General features: G+C 35.5%; 2 long non-coding RNA genes across 3 annotated transcripts; one reads left to right on the top strand and one right to left on the bottom strand.

The window, feature by feature from the left end:
- Window positions 1-449: 449 nt before the first annotated feature.
- LOC145801284 (uncharacterized) lies at window positions 450-18,835 on the top strand. Of its 2 annotated transcripts, XR_014342530.1 has the most exons (6): window positions 450-1,256; window positions 4,157-4,402; window positions 7,225-7,304; window positions 7,692-7,795; window positions 14,126-14,440; window positions 18,798-18,835. It is a non-coding gene; the product is annotated as an uncharacterized LOC145801284 (long non-coding RNA). The 2 variants fall into 2 exon arrangements; XR_014342529.1 differs by lacking the exons at window positions 14,126-14,440; window positions 18,798-18,835 and having other exon boundaries at window positions 484-1,256; window positions 7,692-7,994.
- LOC145801285 (uncharacterized) lies at window positions 10,403-10,871 on the bottom strand. Its single transcript, XR_014342531.1, has 2 exons — window positions 10,703-10,871; window positions 10,403-10,474 (listed from the first exon to the last, which is right to left on the bottom strand). It is a non-coding gene; the product is annotated as an uncharacterized LOC145801285 (long non-coding RNA).
- Window positions 18,836-25,592: the final 6,757 nt, after the last annotated feature.

Here is a 25,592-nt window from a genome sequence, read left to right on the forward strand (position 1 = left end):
TCTCCTCCGTCGTCCATCGCCACTGTCGGCGACGCCGACCGTCCTCCTTCGTCCACCATCGCCTCCTCCGCTGTCCATTTCCGTCGATAGTCCACTCTCTCTCTCTCTCTCTCTCTGTGACAGATCTCAGATCTGTTTGTATTTTTTTTTTTTTTTATGATATGTTGATGAATCTGGGATGTTGTTGATAGGGGATGATGATGAATGATGTTATTGTTGATTGTGTTGCTGTTGAAACAGATAGAGGGCGGGGAATCTTCGGGGTCGGGGAAACCCGATCCCCGTTGGGGCCGGGGATGGGGATGGTGGTAGATTCCCCGTCGGGGATCGGGGCCGGGGCCGGGGAGATTTTCCAAATCGGGAATCGGGGACGGGGAGTGCGATCCCCGGCCCCGCCCCGCCCCGTTGCCATTCCTATATGAAATTTGCTAGTAAGTGGCTCCCCTCTTCCTTTTTTTTTACCTTTCTCTCTCCAAGTTTAGTAACCCTGTGATTTCTCTTTCCCGTGTCACACCTCTAATCTCAAAACTACAAATTCAAATCAAACAACAAATACTTACAATCAGACCATCACTAAAAAGAAAGAAGAGAAAATTAAAAGTCATGGTTTTAGTTCATGACTCTAGACAATGGTGGCAAAATTCAATCCGTCCACTAGTCCTCGATTGGATCCGAGGTCTTTCGCATCCTCAAAGAGGGTGAGGTCACAAGTGTTAACTTTTGTCAATTTCATCACTATTTAGTGTTGGTCTATGTTTAGATAAGAACGTTGTTGGAGTTACCAACAAAAATCACTTAAAAAATTAAAGTTTTAAAACTCGGATCGCACCGGCTGATCCAATTAACCGATTGAATCGGTGATCGGGTGAGGCTTTCATTCGGTAGACCTTCTTAAACCGTTCCCAAAAAAAAAAAAAAATATATATATATATATATTTATAGAGAATCGGTCAAACCGGTGATTTAACCAGTTAACCCGTTCATGGTTAATTGAACCGGACGGGTTTGCCTATGACATATATATTTATTCATTTATTTTTTTCAGATCTACTTTTCCTTTTCGTTTCTGATCTTCCAGCAGCCATCTAGGGCTTCTTTGCAAGTCTCTCTCCCTCTCTCAAGCAACCGATCTGTCTCTTTCTGTTTTTTTCGTCAATCATCATCATCATCACCACACCATTAACGAATCAAGTTCTCAACTTTACACACAGATTCACCACCACTGCTGCCAAAGAATTTCAACCTCCAGCTTCCAGGTACTACTTTTGTGTAATTTGTAGGGCTACTTAGTGATCTTTGATTTGGTTTGAGGGGGTTGATGAATCTTTGATTCCTTCTTGGTTTTTCAAAAAAATTGGGTCTACTTTGGCGGCCGCTGTAGAAAGTGCTGAGATGGTCGGTGGTGGCGCCGTAGTTTGGTGTCTGGTTTGATGGTTAACTGCCTGGTTTTATTATTGTTATTTTCACTGGTAATGGAAGATTGTTGCAGTAATCAATATGTGGGTAATAAGAGTAAAAAAATAGTTGTTGCCTTGAATATCTTAGGTCCTTTTCATATATATATATATATATATATATACTATATAAGAGCAATGACTTGGTCTCCTTCCGATATTTGGCAAATAACATTAGACAACATATATAGTATGATATTAATTTTATTATTATTTATTTGTATGCTTACTTATCTGAATTGCACACGCCATTCACTAAATATACATATACATATACGTTTTCTTAGTATATATGTAGATATTTGTGATTAACAAACAAATAAACATCTATCAGTATAATGTTAGTTGTATTGACTTTGTTATTCTTTGTAAGTTTTCAAGAAGAAGCCTCTGTTTTCCTTTTACTATCTCACAGAAAATTACTACAAAAAAAAAAAAAAAAAATCCTCTACTTGAAGAAGCCTCTGTTTTCCTTTTATTTGAAGAAGCCTCTGTTTTCCTTTTGTCACATGATATAATTAATTATTGTATTGAATCTGATATTTTTTTTAATTGAATCTCTGAATCTGAACCGTAATATTTGAACATTGATAATAGATCAAACAACCTGGCTCTAGTGCTAATGCGAATGAGAATGATGATGATGATTGGCTAAATTATCGTCCCTAGGAGATTTAGGCAAATATCAAAGATCGTTTGTGATGTAGTGTTATGTTGACTTTTTTTTTCATATTTTTTATTTTTAAGAATGATGTCATGTTGTAAACATCTTTTTACATTTGTTGCTTGAGATTTATGTATTAGGTTTGTAAACTTTGTGCTTTGTGACTTGCAAGTTTATTTTATGTCCATTTGGACTTAGTTTTGTCTTTTTTGTAACTTATGTTTTATGGATTGCTTTAGTTGGATGCTTTCGTAATTTTTATTACCTGGATTGTTGTTTTTAACGGCTAAATTTTCATCTTTAATTTTATTTGTTGTTAGTATGTGAAGTGTTATGACTTCTATTTAGGATTTTTTTTTTTAAATATAGAAAAACATCACTAAAAATATTTAAGAATTTTTTTAAAAAAAATTGAAAATTTAATATTTACATTATTAATTTATATTTTTTCGAAAATTATTTATGACATAATCAGGACGTCACGGTTCGATCCGGTTCAACCAACGGTTGAACCGGTGACCCGTCCATCCAAATCCTTTTCCGGTTTACTCACCGTTTCGGTTTTTAAAACCTTGGTACACATTACATACATGAAGTATGACTTATATGGTGTGTAGTTTATTCGGTAATTTTATTGGTAACTCTAAATTTGAAGGCCAAAGAAATTATAAGTATATTTTATTGAAAAGATTATGTACCATATGCACCTTATAACTAAAGAAAAAATGATATAATTTCATACTTTTTGAGTCATAATTAAAATAAAATATAACGCAATATCACATGAGACATAACTAAATATCTCATAAGTCATATAACTAAAAAAAAAAAATGGTCATAATTAAAAAAAATAACGTAACTAGATGTGCATATAATACACCCTTTGTAAAAGGTATGTATAGTAAAATTTCCCTTTTATCAAGTATGGTTATATGGGATGTTAAAAAAAGAAAAAGAAAAAGAAAAAGAGTATAGTTATATGGACAAATTATTATTAGAGGGAGTTGGGCAAAAAGAAAAAAAAAAAAAAAACCAAACATATGGTTCTTCTAGTCCACTTTGATTTTTTATTATTAATTTTTTTTAAAAAAATGTATCTTTAAAATACATTGTAAAATGGTTTAAAAAAATTATAATTTTTTTTTACTTCACTTATTTTAATACATAATGTACCATCCTTTTAAATTAAAAAATAGTAAGAACTCTAAATAAATTATCAAATATTTTACTAAATACTTACATGAGTGTGAAATTCGTGTATGTATTTAATAAAATATTTGATAATTCACTTGAATTCCAATTGTTTTTTTTTAAATTTTTTCAACATATACTCCGAGAGTTTATGTTAACAAATTCTTAAAAAGAATAAATAAATAAGAGTGGATTCAAATAAGGAAAAATATTAAAAAATAATTATAAATTAATGAGAAATTTTATAAATATTAATAATAAAAATTATAATTTTTTTCATAAAGATATATATATATTTTCCTGAATTCCACTTGGACCCTCCAAATAATTAGATCCTAACCCATCGAAAGTATAGCCGATGATCAATAGATGGCGGTTCCATGTTCTAAAGAGGTGTAAACGGTTCGGTTCGATCGGTATTAAGAGTATATTTAGAATCAAATTGATCCTTTTGATTTTTATGATTGAGAAACTGATACAGACCGTATACTACTGTTTGGTTTTATTGTTTTTGTAGAAATTTACATAAAATTTTAAAATGTTTTATAGTAGATTATAGAATTTTACATTAAAAATAAAAAATAAAAAATATGAAAATTACTTTATAAATATTTTTTTCCCCTAATTTTTATCACAAAAGTATATTATATTAATTACTTCTCATATAATGTTAAAAAATTATAATATAAAAATATTTAAATATAATATTTGATCAGTTCAATTTATATCGATATAAAAAAATTTCAAAATCGAAACGAATTGTATATTATAAGAACAAATCAAAAATTAAAATTTCGATCTATTACAATTGATCAGCTCAATTTTATCAATTTTTCTTGCATCCTAGTTCCAACCAAGGGTTGAGATTAGGACCCTTTTGTAGCTCGCCCATTTCTGTTCCCAACCCAGATACACAAACACAAATTTAGGGAAAGAAAAACGAAGCGAAGATTGAGAAGAGAGAGAGAAGATGAGCAGTGGTAGTAGTACGAGATCCGTACCTAGAAGAGAGAGCCCATGGGGCACTCCCGAGGGAGATCATCGGCAGCCAAAGGCCCACAGATGCAATGATCGAGCTGAAGATGTCATCCAAGTAAGCTTTCTCTTCCCCATCAAACCCTCAAACCCTTGTTTTGAGTAATTTTTGTATGCAGATAAGATATATGTCACATACTTTCTATTATTATGATTGAATTTGACAGTTGAATCCATTATATTTATGTTAGGTATATAAATTGGTGGAAGGTAGTGCAACGTTGTGCTTATTAGCATACAAAAATTTCTCCTTTTTTCCATATATGTTTCATATGCACTATTTGATTAGAGAACAGGTATGGGCAATGTGGGTTGGTGTTCAATGTTTGAATTGGGGCATCTGAAAAACTAGTTCTGGGTTTTAATGCTCTCTCATTTGTTTTGTGCTTTGCAATGTGTACTGAGTCAAAATTTTGTGTTGGTTGTAATTTGAGCTTTTTATTTTTAGCAAGTCTAGAAATTAAGAGAGTTAGACACAATTGAGTTGATTTAAGTGACAAGTAAACTCATTCTGACAAAAAAAAAAAAGAAGAAAAGAAAAACAAGTTTTTCCCTATTTTTCAAAAATCAGTCCTGTGCATGTAGATTATACAAAATCAAGTAATTTTTACAAATACTCTCTGATGAGAGATTGATGAATCTCAAATGATTTGTTACCTGATGATGTTATGTTGTGAGTTGTGAGAAATTTTGTCTGATGATATCCTTATTCCAACGTGCTCTTTTTTATTTATTTATTTATTTTTGTTGTTGTTCATCATTCCAACGTGCTCTTTTTTATTTTATTTATTTATTTTTGTTGTTGTTGTTGTTGTTATATATGATGGATGAACCATTAATACTAAGATGCATCAAAAGAGTACAAAAGGAAATGCCAATTACCGAAGGCTTGAAGTTCCATAAGGGAACAAAGTAACTACTACTAGGCAAGAAAGTAGAAAGAAAGCAGAAGGATCTGTTTAAGCTTATGAGCCTAGATTACTTCCCCTTCAAAATTATGCAAATTTATCAAGACCCAAAATGTGATTACTACTCAAAACTTACTGAATTATGCTGCTTTATAATGTTTCTAATTTACTCGAACTTTGTAACCAGAAGAATGCAGTATTAAGGAATTAAGGTATGATTTTTCCAATCAACTGTGATGTCGCTAAACCTTCAGAAAAGGGTCACTGCTTTGAATTAGTAGTAGAAAACTACGAAATTAGGGATGTTGTACTTATGAAAAAGATTGATTTCTCATTTATTTGATAATCCAGTGGATTCTTCTTTAACCATATGAAACTTGAAAAAGTAGTGCTATGGAGAAGTTTTTTGTGGCCTGTCATCATGGATAGGTGTTTCTCCAAAGAATTAGTGCACTGGGGTTTTGGGGTTTGAGAGCGAATGATATATCTTTTAGAAACTTCTTTGAGGGTGATGCCTGTAAGTGTGGCAAAAGGGGACTGAATGAAGGTGTGTTTCAAAAACAATCTTAGTTGTTGAGGGACCCTTTTCTGGTGGGGTTGTGTTTTCTAAAGCTATATAGTGTAAAGATTACAGTTTTAGAAATATTTTTAGAGGTTCACACAAAACATGCATCAAGGCTTATATGATTAAGTATGGGTCTTCCTAGGCATACTCCTCGGGAGCAAAAGGCATTATAGTGCTTCTATAGTTGTTTCATTCGGACCATCCCTCATTTGGTTGTATTTTTAGTTTACTTTACTTTTATCTTTAGAATTTATTGACTGTATCTTTTAGCTATTTTTAATGTACATCGTCAGAAAATTCTTAAAATCATCAAGTGAAGGACAAACTCTTTGTGGGGCTCAACTACATATCAAACTCTTTAAATTTGTCCTTCGCCTTCTTGTCAATTGACTAAACTCCTTAGAAGCATGAAAGTCTCTTTACTCAGATGCTTCACATAAAGGGCTTCATTCCTTAGTTCGATTCTCCTTCTACTTACTCTACTTCCCACCAACTTTGAAATAACTCAGCCTCCACCCACCAACCTGGAAAACACCCGGTCTGCATGAAACTAACCCAGAGCAATTCCAGACCTCCCTAGCCACTTTACAAAGGGAGATGGTCCTCTAACTCCCTCACCTCCTTGCACTTTGAACTTCAATTCAGGGGAACATGTCGTCTTCAAATGCAATTGTAAATTTACAAAATCTTCCCGAGAGCTGCAATCCACATGTACAGCCTACCTTGAAAGGGACTTTAGAAGTTCATACCCTTTTCAATTTCACAAAGATTCTTGTGTAACCGTTTGTAGTATGTCTTAGCTTCATACTGTTGGACTTGCATGCTACCATAGTTAAAATTAGTATTATTATAGCTGGATGTTGTACAATATTATGCTAGAGTTAATCGACTTTCTTGATTGAATATGTTGCGCTGGTTTTGGCATTTATATTAGCCGTTACCTAAACACATACACATACAAGGAACCCCAATGCATAGAAGTGGAGGATCAAACTCATCTTTTTATGTTGAGGTCTCATGTCTATTTATCGTGGAAGTCTTCTAATGTTTCATATTGTATTTTTCAAAGTTTTCTTGAAGTTTTCCTATCAAGCCCCTATTTTATAATTTTGATTCACATTTCGGCCTTCATTGTTGTTTTCCATTTTTGCTTCCCTTGCTGGCAACCATGGAATAAAGTAGAAGTAAGTTCATTTATAGAAAATTCAATATGACCGCTTTGCAAGGAGATGAAAATAACCAATAATGGTAGACATCCCAAACGAAACTCTATGTTTAAATGGAAAGAGATTACAACTATTTGACCTTTGTCGGCATGTATTATGATGGCCTTGTATTTGAAGGTTCACTATTAAGTTTATGCGCAATTTTAGTACGTTTGGAGTTCATTTCAGTCATGTTGTGTAGGCGTGCTTTGAAGGTAACCCATTTAAGACAATTCCTGGTCCTTTCAAGCTCTTTTGGCAATGCATGCGCTCAAAACCTGGGTATGTTTTCTTTCATTCGGATGACTTATCCCAAAAAGGATGGATTTTTTTTTTTTATCTTTTTTTTTAAAAATAAATTTTCATTCATTTATACTATAGTGCATTCTTTTGATATACTTATGAAGCATCTAACATTATGTCTTCTTTACATATTCAGAATTTTCTAATTGGTCACTGAAAGCTTTTCGTTGGCAGTTAATCACATAGAATACCAGTTATGTAGATTATAATTTGTTAGAAGTTGCTTTATTGACCAAAATTTCCATTGCACAATAATTATTTTATACTCTTTGAGATGACTAATTGCTTAATTCTAATTTCAATTGTTCCATTACATTCTGAAGTAATTGTTGCTGCTGATCAATTGATTGAATGTTTCGTGTACAGCAAAGAACCAACGGAACCATTCTACTATTTGCAATTGGACCCACCAACAAGAGAAGTGAAGCTTGAGTGATGCTCGTCTCCAAATGCCACATATCTACTTTTAGGTTGGACCCTTGTGTCCTCATAATTTCAAGTTTTGTTATCGTTGCCTGATATGCTATTATGGCATATATTTTGGCTTTCAAGTTCAAAATAATATGATTTTTCACGTTGTGGTGGAAAAGCTTGTTTTGAGTAAACTAGTCAATTGATGGCACTATTAATTTTTCCTTTGATAAGCAGCACTTGTGACCATTCAAATTCCCTCTAGCTTCCTTAGATTTTCTCCCCCAACAAGTCAGTGTGTCTTTTACAATCCCACTTATTTTCAGAAGATGCATCATGTCCTCAACTAAAACACATATAGGCTTGTAAATGAGCTGAGTTGAGCTAAGTAGTAGGTTATTCAAGCTTGATTTAAAAACTTAACAAGCTTCCAAAATATGTTCAAGCTTGGCATGTTTACTTTTCAAGCTGATTTCAAAAAAGTTTTGATTGAGCTGATAATGAGTAGAAATCAAGCAGCCTGATTTTTATAATATATAAGCTTATTGAGCTCAGTAATAGGTTGAATGCAACAGAGTTATTCTTACATGGAGATGTGGGCTCCTGAGCCTTTTATCATCCACTTCATTATATTCAAATGAAACAACTCTGAATATTCACTGGGAACGGACAATTAATGCGAACCCAGTGAACTGGTTGATTTCAATCTTCTTACTCAGGATCCTGAATTTCCTAGTCTATTTACAAACCAAATATGTTTAATCCCAAGCAACATCTAGAAATTGATGATGGGTTCTCCGATTGTGAGGTTTCGCTCAGGAGCCCATGGTAGGTTGAACAGCTTTGCCGTGATGAACTTGAAGATCTTGTTCACATTTATGTTGTAGGTTGCACTTGAAAAGAAAAGTGTTGCATTCAGGGTCCTTGCATATGCTCTTGCCTGTTAACAACAGTACACATGTTAAATAGATTCTGATATTGGATTTAGGGTTTAGGTGGGAACAACGAACTGCTGTTCTTCTCAAAATAGATTATTGGAAACATTTGGTATCGCTCTCATTTTTTTGGGAGTTGATTTTGAAAACTTGTGTTTTTTTTTGAAAATTATTTTTTGGAAACATGTCTGTTTTAGGAAACACTTATAAATTGTTTCATGAATTTTTGAAAGTTGTTTCTACACAAAAAAGAAAATGAAAATTGTTTTTGAAACTCTTCATTATTTTTGTTTCTCAAAATACGAATCTAATTTTTTTTTTAGAACAATATCGAACAGGCCATGTTTGCCACTAGTGTGTTCCAAGAGTGAAAAAGATATTTCTTACTGAAGAATTGACTAAGATGTCTGTGTCCCTTCAATCCCTTTCTATGACTATCCTCAAAAGAAGAATAATCAAATTTGAATTCTATTTTTTCCAGCTAGAAATCATTAAATGGATATGGCCCAGTAAATCATGCATGCCCTAATGTACCTGTTCTCTCTCCCTTTTTTTCTTTTTCCAATCATTCTACTTTTAATTCTGTTTGTTCTTCTATCATGTGAAAATTAATTACAGCAAGTTTTTCAGTTAATTGATCCATGATTCTCACCAGCTTGGTTTACATTTTGACACAAAATATTCGTAAATAGATAAGATTTTGGAGATTGGTAATTTAGTCGTCTGAATCGGTTATATGCATATTGTTGCATGATTAGAAGAGATCAAATATATTACCTGACTTGCAATTGTCCATTGAACATCTATCGGTAATTGTACAAAATCATCAAAATCATCGAATTTAGTCCCTATGAGTACTGGAATTGCTGTCTACAACAATTACAAAAACTTTAGTTAATATGAATTAGAGACAAGGTCAAGGGTCCTCAATTTTTTAAATTTCTGTGTCCTTCTGATCTGATGCATTTTGTTTTAATTATACAATTATGTCTCAAAATTTATGTCTTCAGATTCTTACTACATCATGTAATACTATCTCAATTAATGCACATTCAATTCAACCCAGCGATTGTCTTGAAATTCCCACTACATCATCCATCAAGGTATATAATTGAGACAAAAGAACAAAGAAGTTATGAATGAAAAATGATTTTTGAACATAAAGTTTATACAAAAAAATATCTAAAATGATTGTCAATGACATTTTTTTTTTTAAATATGAGGGCAATGATGAATGTTTTGATAAAGAATTAAAAGATCATAAGAAGCAACATCATTCTTCATAAATATGGGTTTGTAGATCATTACTTTTGGGAATATATTAATACTAGAAGACAGAGATTTGGGTAAAAAGATAGGGAAATTACCACTCAGTAGTACTTTTAGACAGTTATTACAGATTTGTTAAAAAAAAAATTATAACTTTAATTATTAATATTTGTAAAACTTATCACTTATTGATAATTATTTTATTATAATGTATACTAAATTGAAATTTTCCCTAAAAAGATTCCATGAGGTGGTGAAGCAGAGCATGGGTACCTGATTCCACTTAGTTCTTGATACCATCCGACGATACTGCAAACCCAGAGAGAGTTAAATAGTAATCTCACGAGTTTACTTTATTATTCAAACCTAAATAACAACTACAATTTTATAATCATGATTCATAATGTATGAAAACCTTAAGCATTTTGAAATGTTACCTGTTTAAAGTACACTGACTTGTTGGATCAAATATGAATAACATTGCTACCGAGTCTTTATAAGCACTTGGAATGTGATTCTGGGATGTTTCATTTCCTTGTGCACCATTCAAAATTATAGTTGATCAGTACATATATATACATACATCGCCATTTCAATCAATAAAAAGTTTAGCGATGAGACAGAATCAATCAACATTAGATGTAAGGCTCGTCAATAGAGATACGATTTTATTCAGATCGTTCCCTTCGTATTTTTTACGATTAGTTCTGTATCTGTAGACTTATTATTCAGTAAATTATTATGCAAAGGAACCATGCATACCTGCAACCTCCTAGATTCTATAAGCGATACGTGCCCCTCCAACAGAGAGTGTTTTATCCATCTGATTTAGTCTTGAATCTGATATCTCAAATCCTTCTTCTTGCCTCTCTCCCCCAACATACTTTGTCTACAATGAATAACAAAACAAGAAAAAAAAAAAGAAAAAGAAAAATTAGAACAAGAATAGCATTTTAATATGCTATGTTTGGTTGCCACGAAAGCATAAAAAAACATTTCCAAGAAGGAAAAAAAAAAAAACAAACAAACAAATGCACTTGCCAGAAAACTTGTTTTCCCAATTTGGGAATAACCCAAGAGACTGATCTTCAAAGCAACCAAGTCCGAAGAGTCCCTGCTGTGTTCACAGTACCCACAAGGTGTGTCGGGGGTCTCAAACCCTCTCTATGAAGCCACCAGAGACAGAGACGACAAGGTGGCGGTGCGTGGTAGCTGCCTATAAGTACATGACTTCCCTAGTGTGCAAGCTAGGATTTGGTTCTAGAGAGAGCGAAAGCAGCGCCAGAGGCTCGAGGCCCAGTGGAGGATTCGTCGACGGGCGGTGACACGTAACATTTTATTTATTTATTTATTTTTGTTTTTCTGACAAAGCTTAAGCAGTGAAAAAAAAGTCATGTGGGATGGCCTCAAAACAGTAGGTGCAGTGCGGCCAGGGAAAGGGAAAGCTAGGTTCTTTGTGGTATCATATTTTGTGGGTGTGTTTGGGGGTATTTTTAGAACTCACTATTTATATATTTTTAACCACTATTTGGCTAAGATGGTGGCCGAAGTTGACTTGTTTTTTTGGATGGGTTAAATCTAAAACAAATTCAACATTGTCGGCTTCTCGGATCCACTTACTAATTCACATGTGATACAAAGTGAGGTCAAAATTTGATATGGCCGACCATTCAATATGTCGGGTCAGGTACAAAATGACTTATTAAATCTTATTTTTATCATATGTTAATTAATAAATGAAATAATACGCTACTTTATCTTATTTACATGATATACTCATTACATAAAATGCCTTCTTCTTAGATTATTGTTGATCCAATGACTTATCTAATGATGGGACAAACGGTTTTTCAGGTTGAAACTTGAATAAATTCAATCGAGTTGTCTGGTTATTCAATTTCACTCTAAAACATACAGAGATTTGCCTAAATTCGATCCAAACTAATCTCTGTCTTAACTAACTTGTCAAAGCCCAAGTCACTGCAATATAATTTAATTCAACTACGGAAAAATAATTAGCTAGTATTAGATATAATTATATATTAGGATAAATTATAAATATATCCCTTAAGATTTGTTTAAAATACAGATTACTCTCTATGGTTTGAAAAATTATAAATACTCCATTGTTTGAATTTTTTATGGGTAAACTACACTTACACCCCCTGAGGTTTGGGTTTAATACATATTGCCCCCTGACGTTTGGGAAATTACACTAACCTCTTGTCATTGTAATTATTTAGACGAAAATGAAGACATTGAACTCATGTACTGTGATGATGACCCGAGTGTTACCCGTTCTAATACTTTTGTTTAACTTCGATTTGCTTCATTAGCGTGTCAAGTTTCACTTGGAGTCTTGTTGACCTTTTTGCGTTTGTGGTGAGTCGAAACAAACTTACCTTAAATTCCTATCCTTCTTTGTTTCGGTGTTGGGTTTCATTTTGTTTCGGAGGGTGTGTGGTCAAACCCGAGGTGCCTAGAATAGGGTAGGGAAATTCTGGGCTGAGGAAACCAGGGCCGCACATGCGGAAGGTGAAGCCGCACGTGCGGATTTCAGGGGAAGCTGGAGCAGCACACTGCATTATATGCAGGTGCAGAACTTGGTGTGCATGTGGAGGGCCACACATGCGGGGGTGGGAGCCGCACGCGTGGAAGTGAGGCTCCGCACGTGCAGGGCACGTACCGCATGTGCGGGACGGCTAGCAGTCCGAAATCCTTGTTTTTTTTACTCTTTTGGGTTGTTTGTATCTCATTCTTTTATATCTCCCTCTCTCTCTAAAAACATTTTCTCTCATCCTTCTCTCTAAAAACCCTAACCAAGGCATCAAAAGCTTTTGATTCTTGCTATCCATTGGGTTTTGATCATCATCTTCTCTCTAAATCTTGAAGAACAAGCTTGAACTCCTCTTGGTGTTGTAGAAAGTTGAGGAGTCTTCCATCAAAGCTAGGGTTTTATCCTCTCTCTTCATTAAAACATTGAGGTAGGGAAATTTCCTTGAGTTATATATACATTTATGTTAGATTTGGTTGGTTTTAAGGTTCTTTTATTGATGTTGAAAGTCTAGTCTTTTCTCATAAATGTTAGGGTTTTTAAAAGTGGGTTTGATCTTTCTCTCCCAAAACTATCTTCTTAAGGATATTTTAACTCACATAATAGGAGTTGTGTTATCTTGAAAGTAAACCCTTTCAAAAGAGGGGAGAGATGTTTTTGAGATAAAACCCTAGAATTTTTTGGGGATTTTTGAAAGGTGTAGACATGTTTAGGGGCATTTTGTTGTTTTGTATTTAGAAGAGTGAACTTTCATCATATGTTTAGCAAAATGACAATTTACATGATATATGAGAAATGAGATATTAATTTAATATTATTGTTAACATGAGAAAGTGCATTGTTGTGAAACACCAAATGGTTGTGTACCTTGAATATTGAAAATTGTGAACATTGGAGTTGATTTATGAAAGGCATTACTTGTAGCCTTGAAGGGGGGCTAACCTGTTGTGAATTGGGCATGATGAGAGATTATTATTGCTTTAAGGTGATGGTATGGTCACTAGTGAAATAATATCGAGAAGAAGAAATGAATAACGTTGTAAATTGATATTGTTGTAGAAATGTTTGTGATGGAAACATGTTATGAGATATGGAAAGATCATGGCATTGCATATTTATTTAATTATTATTTTGCATTGAAAATTTCAATCAAAGATATTTATTTCATGAAAGAAAATGATGTTGATGAGAACTATGGAAATGTGACATGGGGTAAATACGTGGTAAGTCCGGATAGGGGGTGTAGTGAATCTTGATAAGTTGGCCTGAGTGTCCATAGTGAAAGACCAGAAAACCGCGCGAATAGGTGTTGAGCCTTCTGGTTAATACCGGTAAAAATGACAGTTTGGTAGTACTTGTAGAGTCTACTTGCAGATACCAGTCTAGGGATTACTAGTGTTGTATTTACCGCCCCTATTGATTGAAATTGGAAGTTTCGAAATAAATTGAGATTACAAATTTAATTGAAAGATGGTAACCTTTAAAAGAGCATGAAATGGATTTTTATTTAACAAGGCGCATGGCATGACATTGACATTTGCATGTTTATTGAAGAGTTTACATAAATGTATATATTTTGTTAGGAAATTCTCTACTGGGCTTTATGCTCACCCTTATGAGATTTGGTGCAGGTAAAGATGTGGTGATTTCGCCGAATTGAGGGCGTGGATATTTTTGAGAAGAGTGAATAGCTCTTTTACCTTTTTGTTGTAATTCTTTTTGTAAGCCAAGGGCTAATGTGTATGGGTTCGAGAGACCGTTTTGTGTAACCGGGCTATTGCCTTGGAAGATGTAAGCCCTCACGACATTTTATTGTTTTGAGACTATGTGCTTCACATGCTATAGATTCATATGTTCTTGTATCGTTGAATGTATATCTGATGTGAAACCCCTATAAAGACTTATTATTAATTATGTAAAGATGGAAAGATTATTGTCATTATTGGGTGATGTAGACGTCCCCGAACGCCCCGGGAGGATGAGTCCTGTTTTGTTCGTTTGGGCTCACTACAGTTCGGACTCAAATTGTCACGGTTCTTAATCTGATCTCACAATGTGCGATGTGAGATTGATAAATCACCAAAGAGTCCAAAGTCGGCAAATCGTTTTGAAGAAAAGATTTTTAGAAAGAAGTGCCAAACATGGACTGCTTTGCCAGATACAGAGTCGCCACCTAAATGTTTTATTTTAGGGGAATTTAGGAAACCCTGACTCGTGCCTAAGGCCACGTGTCCGTCATCACCAAAGTTGCCTCGGCTCGGGAACTTGGGTACGATTGGGGAAGGTCACTTCGTGAGCACCCCCGCTCGCCCGATCAAAGATCGGCCTCTACTAACCATAATATCAAGTTTTTGAAAACACATGTGCTTTTATTCCGGTTTATTAGCCTAGAATTACTATGTGATGCGCACAACAAAACAAGTATAGACTAGATTGCCTAATTTGGAACAAAGTATCGCATACCCGTTTGTTTAGAAATGATTTGAGGTTTGCTACTCGTAAGTAGGCTAAAACACGGGTTTCGAAAAATTATTCCAATTCACGCAATCCAACCTTCACCCACAGGCATTCAGGCAGTTATATCACATAAGCACATAGCCTCATGGTAAGCATGCTATCATGGCAGTCACTCACACATATGCAAGCGTAAATGCTTACCGAGTACTCCAAGCCAAAACAGAAACTAGTTAGTAATCAAATGCATGATCCTAGTTCATGTCAAGATGGCTAATGTAACGCATGCAAGATGCAACTACAATAGGCTCGGCTATTCTAAGATGGCATATGATGATGCTACAACTAACACGTATTCAACTTAGAATTAAAATACAAATGCAGTTAGTATGATGCGCCGAGCCTGGTGCATGCAATACAGGTGAATGATACAAACATGCAAGCATAAGTATGCTAAATTAAACATGCCCTAAACTAACCATCGAAAGCTAGTAAATAAAAGGGAAGAAAGACGTGGGGTTGGAAGACATACACACACTCACGCACACTTAATACACAATTGCCCTCACTCGGAGGGTCCGAATAAATAATACAAATTTAACTAATTAACTAGCTGACTAACTAACTAATTAATTACAAAACTTCTAATTAATCAACAAATTAATTACAGAAAGAAGGTTGCCGCAGCCCCGCCTCGGAATGATGGGATGATGCATGCTCGATTTGCCGCGCCCGGAAACCCGGTACCATGCCACTATTGCCTCTGCTTACATTGCTCTGCCCCTCTGAAAATTATGAAAATCCTGAGGTTGCTTCTGAACTGCTCCTTGAGTATTGTGGAATGCCACCGGCCAAGGAATAAGATAACCGGCCATGGGAATATGCTCATCGGCTAAATACTGGGCCATCGGCTGGACAATGATGGTCGGTCGGCACTATAAATGGCCGGCCGGCTATTTATTCCTGCAGAATCCTGCAGTTGACAGCAGCAGAGGGCAAGCAGTGTATGGCATGGAATTTTCAAGCAAATGTGTGCATGGCCACACTCCCTATCATGCAATGGACTCAAGGGAGCATGACTCTTGACCCTCGGGGCATCAATTATGCATTTTGATGCATGATGGCCTAAGAGGCCAAGTTGTGCATTTTGATGTCAAATGTAATGCACACCAAACAAACACATAAGGCCCAACCTCAATCATGGTGATTTCAAGAGGCAAGGCATGCATGCAAAATGCAATGCAACCTAGGTATGCAAGCTAAGTATATGCACCATGAACATGAGGGCAAGCAATGCAAACATGCAACATGGACAACACACAAACATGTAACAACATGTTAAGTGGCTAAAAGAGAGAATACATGCCAAATGCATTACAACCTAAGCATGCAACAACATGTCATATAGCTCAAGCAATGCAACAAAATGCAATATCGCTAAGCATGTGTCAACAATGCAAGTAATGAGCATGCAAAACATCATGCAACCAAAGCATGCAAACATGAAGCAATGTAACAACATTTGAGCAACATGCAAAAGGTGGACTTAAACTAATATGGACAAGCCTCAGCCATGTCTAAAATCAGTGGCCAAATGCTATGGAAATGAGGTCAAATTTACATACAAACATGCATGCAAACATAGTCCAACACTTACGCATCAAAGAGATAACTTTTAAGCACACTTAAAAGAAGATGAACATGGACATGGCATACATATCAAGCTCTGAAATGGCATGCTAAATGATTCCAAAATGACTCCGAAGCATGCAAACACTCATGATATGCATGGTAGGGGCCTCAAAACCCAAGACTAGCCTAAGCATTTACACTATATCTATACAAAGCATGAGTGATATGGCCATGGCAGCCCAAAACAGTCCTAGGATAGCCCAAAGTAAGCATAAAATCATTTAGAGTAAAGCCAAAATATGCTAGGATGATGAGTCAAAACATCATGCACAAGAGGCTAGTAAACAAGATTTGTTCTACACCTATATGGAGCATGCAAAGGATGACCAAACCAACTGTGGATAGGGTCATGATATGGCAAAACATTACCAAAAATATGCTGAAATGTAAACCAAACAAGCTAACAAGACATGACAAAGCATGAAGCATGTGAAGCTAGTTTAGGGGATTTACACTACAAGTGTATGAAGCATTCGAGGGGTCACTAAACTAGCCCAAAACAGATTCATGACATGCCAAAATATGACCAAATACCCACTGAAATGTATCCAATACATGCAAGAATGAGGTGCTACTTTGAAAAGCTATGAAGGGGGTTGCTCTACATATGCAAGAGGCAAGCCTTAAATGACAAAAACAGCTTTGGAAAGAGTTCAAGCAGGCCTTAAAACTCACTGAAAAAGGCCTGAATCGAGCTCAAGAAGTGTGCAAATATGGGCTCCTTTGTAAGGCCAAAAATACAAGCAAACAAGACAATAAGGAGAGGGGATGGCCTTCTCCTTCTTAGGACCTTAAAACACCATCCCCATCACTGAAATCCAGGAAGGCCAATACAAGGTGGTCCCGAAGCTCACAAAAAAGGCACAAAAATGAGGCCAAACAAGGCCTAAGAGGGGGTAAACAACCCCAAACACAAAAGTGTTCTTAAACAAACTTAAAAAGGAGCTCAAAATAAGCCTTTTTTTTAGTTTATGACAAAGCTCGAAAATGCTTACAAGTAAGGCTAAAATATGAAGCAAAAAAGGGGGATTTAAGGCTTAGAAACTCACCCTTGAAAACCTTCTTCAAAACCAGCACTCCAGCAGATTTTTCTGAGTCAAAACCAAGTCTTGAGTCCCCACAAGACCCTCTAAGAACCTTAGATGAGTGGTGGAGGTGTGTGCTTAGGAGTTGTGGTGCAAAGGGGCCAAGAACCAAGCACTTTGGAGGCTTGGATGTAGAGATATCAAGAGAGATATGTGTTTTGTCTTGGACCAATTTTTTTCAACCCTTGAAATGGAAGGAGAGGCTCTCTATTTATAGAGCAAGACAAAAGGCCTAAGCTTCTTGGAGAAGCTAAGGCAAAGGGGTCAAAGGGGGCAAGCTTCTAAGGGAAGCTAAGTCAAAGGGTCCAAGCTTCTTCAAGAAGCTTAGAACAAAAGGGTCAAGCTTCTTGGAGAAGCTAGACAAGGGTTCAAGCTTCTTGGAGAAGCTAGACAAGGGTTCAAGCTGTTGGAGAAGCTAGAGGAAAAGGTGCAAAAGGTGCAAGCTTCTCTTGGAAGCTTAGAAGGGTTCAAGCTTCTTGGAGAAGCTTGGAGCAAAGGGTTCAAGCTTCTTGGAGAAGCTAGAACAAAGGTTCAAAAGATTCAAGCTTTTCCAAGAAGCTAAAACCAAGGGTTCGAAAGGTTCAAGCTTCCTCAAGAAGCTAAAACCAAGGGTTCAAAAGGTTCAAGCTTCCTCAAGAAGCTAAAACCAAGGGTTCGAAAGGTTCAAGCTTCCTCAAGAAGCTAAAATAAGGGTTCAAAAGGTTCAAACCCCCCTCAAGAAAAGGTCTCGGCCAGAAAAAGTGGCCGATTGACCAAAATCAGTGGTCGGCCGACCAAACAGAGTGCCGACCGGTCAAACATTTGGCCGACGGCAACAAAACACAGCCGGTGGCCCCAAGCCATGGCCGGTGATGTGTGGGGATGGCCATCAAGCCATTCCCTCCCCCTCAAAGGCAAAACACAAGTGTTTGGTGCAAAACCAAACACAAAACAGTCGAGTCGAGAGATCCTGAGGTAAGGCGCGTGGCCGAGACCTCCGGGAACTCAAGACGAACACAAACATGGATGATCACCGAGTGTTCAAACAGTGACGTCCAAGCCTTAAGGACAGTAAAAAATGGGGTGTCTACAGGTGAATGTCAATTAATGTGGGTAGTTCATGTTGAATTATTTCGGGGCGTGACATGTACTATCTCTTTTCTTACTTTATTTTACTTTTTTTTTTTTTATTTTTTTTTATAAATGTAATTTCCTCTATTTTTCTATTAGGAGTTGTTGCTTTTTATATAAGTAGGGGGATTTGTGAAATGAGACTATTAACCACAGTGATGGGAATGTAATTTTCAGAACGTCAGCGAGTAGGATGTAATTGGACCAATCTCAGGGGGTGTCAGTATAATTTACCCATTTTTTATTTAATAGAATTAATTGAAAAAAAAAAAATTCTAACTGCTCTCTTATATAATAATAAAATTATTTAAATTATTGATTGAAACATATGTTTAACAGCATTAAAAACTGTTAATTAATATGATGATATATTAATAAAATAGGATATTTATTATGAAATTAGAAACTTTAGGGGGCGGGGGTGTAATTTTAAAAAATTATAGGAGACAATTCATATTTTAAGCAAATTTCAGAGGGTGTGTTTATAATTTATCCTTATATATTAATAGTATTCAAATTGTTTGGATTGTGAGAGTTATGCCTAGATACTGATCAAAATTTTGGTTTGAAAAATTTTATCTTAGAAATTGATTAAATTTAAAAGAGTCATGTTAATGACAGTCTCAAGAGTTGTTAATAAGAAATAAAAAATGATAAAATATTTATAATTTTAATATAGTTTTTTACATGTTTTAAAATACTTTTATATACCTTTTACACAATTCAAAATAATTTTATGAATTAATTACATACAAGTCCTATTTACAAATGTTATGATAGTTCAGGTCTTATTTTAGATTTTTGAACCAGTAAGTCTTATATAGTAAAATCGAGAATATTATCAGTTTTTCTTAATTTTTAAAACTAAAAACATTATCAATTTTGCATAGTAATGTTTCAGATAATTGTTTCACTAATTGATAAAAAAAAAAGTATGAGATTAAATGTTTTTGCCCTTCTACTTACTGGTTTGATTTAACTATCAAACAAAATCGAGAACATTAATATTTTTTTTTTCAGTTTTAAAACTGAGAACATTATTAGTTTTTTCATGTTTAATTCTTTTTTTTTTTCATATTAATGTTCCATCATCATGTTCCTTCATAGACACAAAATTTTCAGTTTTGTATAAAAAATAATTCAGTTTTTTCAATGTTTTTTTAAAAAAAGGTTAGTTTTTTTTTTTTTTTGGCGCATCATTTTTCTTTTAGTTTTCTTAATTTGAAAGTTGATGATTTAAAGTTTTGAAAATCAAAATATATGTCAAATCATCATGTTTCTTTATAGATAATCATAAATGATGAACAAAATCATATTTTGAAGGGCAATTCCGACTATTAAAAATTTAATGGGACTTGAAGGTCAAAAAAATCTTAGTTAGGACTTAATGAAGTGTAAGTTCATAAATTAAGACTTACGTGTAAATGCCCCTAATTTTATATATTTTTCAACACCATCAGCTATTTTTAACAATTTTCAATTTAAAATTCTATTATCAAAGTTCTAATTTTTTTTTTTGAATTGGGTTGCTCAGATTGAACCCCTAACAATTTTATATGTACAAACACTATTTTTACATAAGACAAGGTCATCTTTGGGGAATGTAAAATCTTATCTATAATAAGAAATTGAGGGCTGGTTTGGCATCTACTAGATAAGATAAAAAGCCAAAAAGTTATCAAAAAAGCCAAAAAGTTACCTTATCTTGGAAGATTGGGCGGCAAAACCCTGTCTGACTCTGCAGAGGGTAAAATTACGTTTCTGCCCTTCCTTTTTGAAATTGCATCTGAGTCGAATATATCACAAAACATACGCGATCAGAAAGCCCCTTTCCTTCTCCAACCTCACAAATCCCTCAGTCGATTGAACAAGTCTAGTCCGTTGAAGACACACCGCCTACGGCCGGAGATCCGTCACACCCTTCACCTTGCACCACCGCCACAGCCGTGCCAAAGGCAGACCTCGACGCGATCACCTGAAAACTGTAACCGACAGGAAGGACCATCCCTTGTCCAGATCTGCACCACCGCCGACCAGATCTACACTACTTCGGCCCGTATCCCCCAAAGAACAAGGTAACATCTCTTCTACGCCACTGATTTTGGGCATGTGAACCAAATTTGTACATTTCCCCATTTTCGGCGATTTGGTAGTTGCGAAGAAAATCAATGATTTTTCCAGGATCGCCCTGTACTCTCTCCATTCTCACACTTCCACTTTCCAACCTTTTCTTTTCTTTACCTTCTTCATGACTCTCTTCTCTGTTCCTCCACTTTCCTTTGTCTTTAATGGTTGCCCCATAACCTAACCCCTCTATCATACTATATGCGTGGTTCGATGTTTTAGCCTCCTGGGTCTCTCTTTTTTTGGTCGGTGAAGATGACCCACACAGCCCTTCAAAAATTTGTAGATTTTTTCTTCTGGGTGTGTGATTGTATTGGGGATTTTTTCTTCTGTAAAGCTTTTGTTTTCTTAGATACCCATTGAGAAAATATTTTATATTTTGACAATTTTTTTCTTGTTTTTTTTCTCCTAGTAATGTTGGGCTTCTATGCTTGTAATGTTCACAATTTTCGGTTTGGATATTTCATAGTTGCTTGAGTTTGTTGGTCTTTAATTGTTCAATGATGTTAAACTTTTCTAGCATCCAAAGCATATAGTGGAAAATTTCGGCCCTCATGTAAGACCGTTAGTTGTTCAAAATTTCTAACAAGGACTACAATTGAATTAATTATTGGTCTTAAGTGTTAGTTGTTCACCTTATAGATATTGTAGGTGGAGTATAATTATTGGTGTTAAGTGTTACTTGTTCAGCTTATAGATAGTGTTGTCCAACATATAATTCTTCTCATATTTATAAATTATCTCATACGGTCAAAAAAAAAAAAAACATAATAATGGTATTAACAAAATCCTCTAACTTGATTTGTTAAAGAAATGGAGTAATGTTATATAATTCATCTCGTGTTATTATTAAGAAATTCTATAATACACACTTTCGTAGGATTTGTTATATGTCTTTTTTTTTAAATAGACGGGTTTATTATATGTTTGGTTATGATCTTTTGTGATATTTTAATTTCTCACTTGATGTGTCTACCATTTGGGTCTGTTTCTTTTTTGCTTCTTCTAACATCTACAAAACAAAATGGAGATTAGTGTTTCCAGCATCGTTAGTGTATGAGAACAATTTTTATTAACGAGACCTTATCTGGATTTCATAAAAGGAGAAACAACTGTGCACATTGCTTAAAACATGAATGAGGTAACAAGAGAAACAACTATTTTTCCTTTTCCAATTATCTCGAGTAATAAGCACATGACAAGCAATTCTCAGAAACCAATTTCGCGACAAAATTTAGGTTGATGCTCTAAAGATAATATATATTGCATTTCATACAGAGTTATATTCAGTACAATTTAATAAACAGTTCAAAGCTTAAAAGATCTTCCAGGTGAATAGCATTTCAGATTCAGGAATAAACAACTGACAGCTTTTGGTAATGGTAGATAACAACTTCTTCTAAATGGAAGCGACAAGGATGAGTTGGTTTGGAATGGATAAATGAATCCATGGATATTCATGATGCATCTATATTTTCTCACAGGCAAGTTGCATAAATACCAGACACTATAGCAGTAGAGCTCCAATATCGAATGATTCAAAAAAATGTACAAATACAGAACAAGTATGTAGGGTGATCAGATTCTGTTTTGATCAATTTTAATGGACAGAACTCCATACTATTGAACTAGCTAACTGGGACCATGCTACATAGGCATAACAAAGGCTACATTTGATGTATCACTGCAGTGAATATATATCTATGCATGTTTATATATGAAAATCCTTTTTTAGAGCAGTAATCCAACAATATAGAAGGCATGAACAAGAAGAACCGCATCAAGAATGAACATGAAACTATGAAATCCAGATAAGGTCTTATTTGCTGACTCAATTGTTTTAACTAAAAGGAGATGGATGGGAATTTCTTAAATACATATTGTTATTTACCATTTTCATGTTGTGACAATGTTGCTTTTTGACATTTTCACAATTACTGTTGCATTGTAGTACCACAATGGAGCACTCACAATCGCCATCCACACCTTCGAGACATTTGCGTAAGCGTGGAGGTAAATAGTCTCAACCGCAGTCCAGACTAGCTCACAAAGCAACTTGGGACTCTGACACGGTGCGCATGTTCTTGTAACTTGTTATCAAAGAGTTGGACTCAGGTTTCAAGGGTAGCTTCCATACAATGACAATGCACGGATACAGGGCTATCGCCAAGGCCTTCGAGGAGCGTACACATAAGGTCCATGAGGTGAAGCAACTGCAAAACAAGTACGCGTCACTGAAAAAGGATTGGCAGTCGTGGTCACGCCTGATGGACAGCAGGCATGGGCCAACCGGCATAAGTTACAATGAAGCAACTGGTTTGATACAAGCATCCGACGACTGGTGGGCCCATTATGAAAAGGTAACAATTCCATATTCTTCTTTGTAACATCCAACGTGAAAATTATTCATATGTTACAATATATATTTATAAAAATTCTTCAAACATATTTTAATGTGACCAAAAACAAGAACTAAACTTGGTTAGACTTTTCACCCCAACAACCGTTGTTATACTTGCCAAGTTGCCTATCAGTCTCTCTATCTCCCTCCCCATGTATGACTGTTTTGTGAAATTTGTTTAACTGCTTTGTGAGTTTCTGTGGCCAAGTACTTGACTGACTTCACTTCATTAGATAATGGATTCACTTCACTAGCTAATGGATTCATTGGTACGTAAGCATGGGCAAACAATCTGAACTTTCAATTTGTATTTCCCTTATTGGTGCCACCTCTAGCTTTCCAAAATTGTGTACATGTCTTCTTTTCTATAAGGCTCTTGGCTGTGTTTAATTGATAGGAAATGAAAGAAATACGAAAATGAAAACTATTTTCCTTTTCTGCATACGAAAACGTGGGTTCCACCATTGTCATTTTGTTGAAGAAAGTAGTTTTGCTTAAATCATTTCCTATATATAAAAATTGAGATTATGCATTGTGGGAGAGTTATAAAAATTTCTGACTGTCATAAAAAGTAATCTGTCCCGCTGACTATCATAAAACAAGCCGGAGTTAATTTCTTATCATATATTAGGTATGAGCTAAATAGCTCTGAATTTGAAGGGCTTATCAGTAAATTTGGTTTTTGGGGTTTCTGTGAGTTGGGTTATAGAGGGTGAAAGAGGGAGGAGGGGGAATTTGGACACCTTTGATGATTTCTGGGTTTGATTATAGGGTTTGTGAAATATGGGATTAGGAAAGGGAGAGTCTTGGGATGTGGGCAAACCAAAGAGTAGGAAGAAGACAAATGATGCTGTGGAGGAGACTGGGTGTTGGGTTAGGTTGAGGTCTATTGGCAGCTGTGCTGTATTTCTTCAAGATCTAAACTGGATAGCTCTATTAGTGGCATCAGTACTCATTGTGGTAATCGTTTATTTCCCTCTGAAAAGTTTTTATGTTGTGCTAAAACAAAATCTTTCTTATTGCCATTGTTTTTTTGGTCTCAAACAACTTTAATTTACTTCATTTGCTTTTCACATTGGAATTATAGGTAATTCCTGTATGTTCATATTGAATGGATATATGTTGTTTGTTTTGCTCCTGCTGTTTGCCATTAGAGTTAGAACGCATCAGTAGTACTATCTAAGAGTTGCACATATTGAAAACAAGTTTGCTGGAATATGGTAACAACTTATAAATGTGCACTGATTAGAGGGATAGTATACACAAAACAATGAACATAATCTGGCAATCAGTCTGTAAACATCACTGCAAGAAATTATGCAATCTGGTAACAACTTGTTTTTTACTAAACCTGTAACATAAACATCTCTTCCATGGCTGCTGTTGTGTTTCTTCTCCTTCCTTGATTCACTTCATTATGCTTACGTGTTTTGGCTTTCCCCAGATTGACAAGAATGCACTGAAGTTCAAAACGAAACCGTTGGAGCATATGGAGCTAATGCGAAGGGTGTACGAAGGTGCAACTGCAACCGGGAAATTCGCATGGACACCAGGGGCAGCGTTCGAGCCTATGGCCACGGAGGACAATCCGTTGCTGGTAGATGAAGAAGACTGTGAAGACAGCAGTGGTTTGCCCCTTTCTAGCCATCCGCGCAGCATGGACAAACTGTCCACCATAGTTCTGCGCAAGAGGAGGACATCCCGATCAGTGTACATGCTGCGGCATCGGCAATTCACGCGATGACACACCTACGAGTGGCCAGAGCAAACGCAAATTTAGTTGCACAATACACTCACAGCGGAAAAAAGGGCAGAGTGTCGGAGCATCGCTCTTGGTAAGTAGCATGGAAAACCTTGCGTCTTCAGTTAAATTACAACAACGAGAAGTCCGCGTGCATCATGAATATGGAGATTCGGCCTCGGACTGCATTCGTAAGTGTATGGCAAGGTTGTACTCCCTACAAGGCTTGGACCGGCAAGACCAACTAATCCTTTACGGTATGTCGCTCATGGACAATCCGGCAAATCAGGCAATACTGTTACAGCTTCCGACGGACGCAGACGTCATTATTTGGCTGTGAATCAAGAAGTCCCAGAATATGGGTGGCCCATTAGTGCCAACTCACGGCCCCTGGTTTTGACGGCTTTAGTCACCAAAAAGGGCTCATGTTTCATTAATATCCTGCATTAGTTTTCTTAATTGTTGCTACCTCCTATGTTTGTTTTATGTTT

The sequence above is a fragment of the Camellia sinensis genome, chromosome 10 (genome assembly GCF_055761805.1).
Source record: "Camellia sinensis isolate YWXY chromosome 10, ASM5576180v1, whole genome shotgun sequence".
In the NCBI taxonomy this organism is placed as follows: domain Eukaryota; kingdom Viridiplantae; phylum Streptophyta; class Magnoliopsida; order Ericales; family Theaceae; genus Camellia; species Camellia sinensis.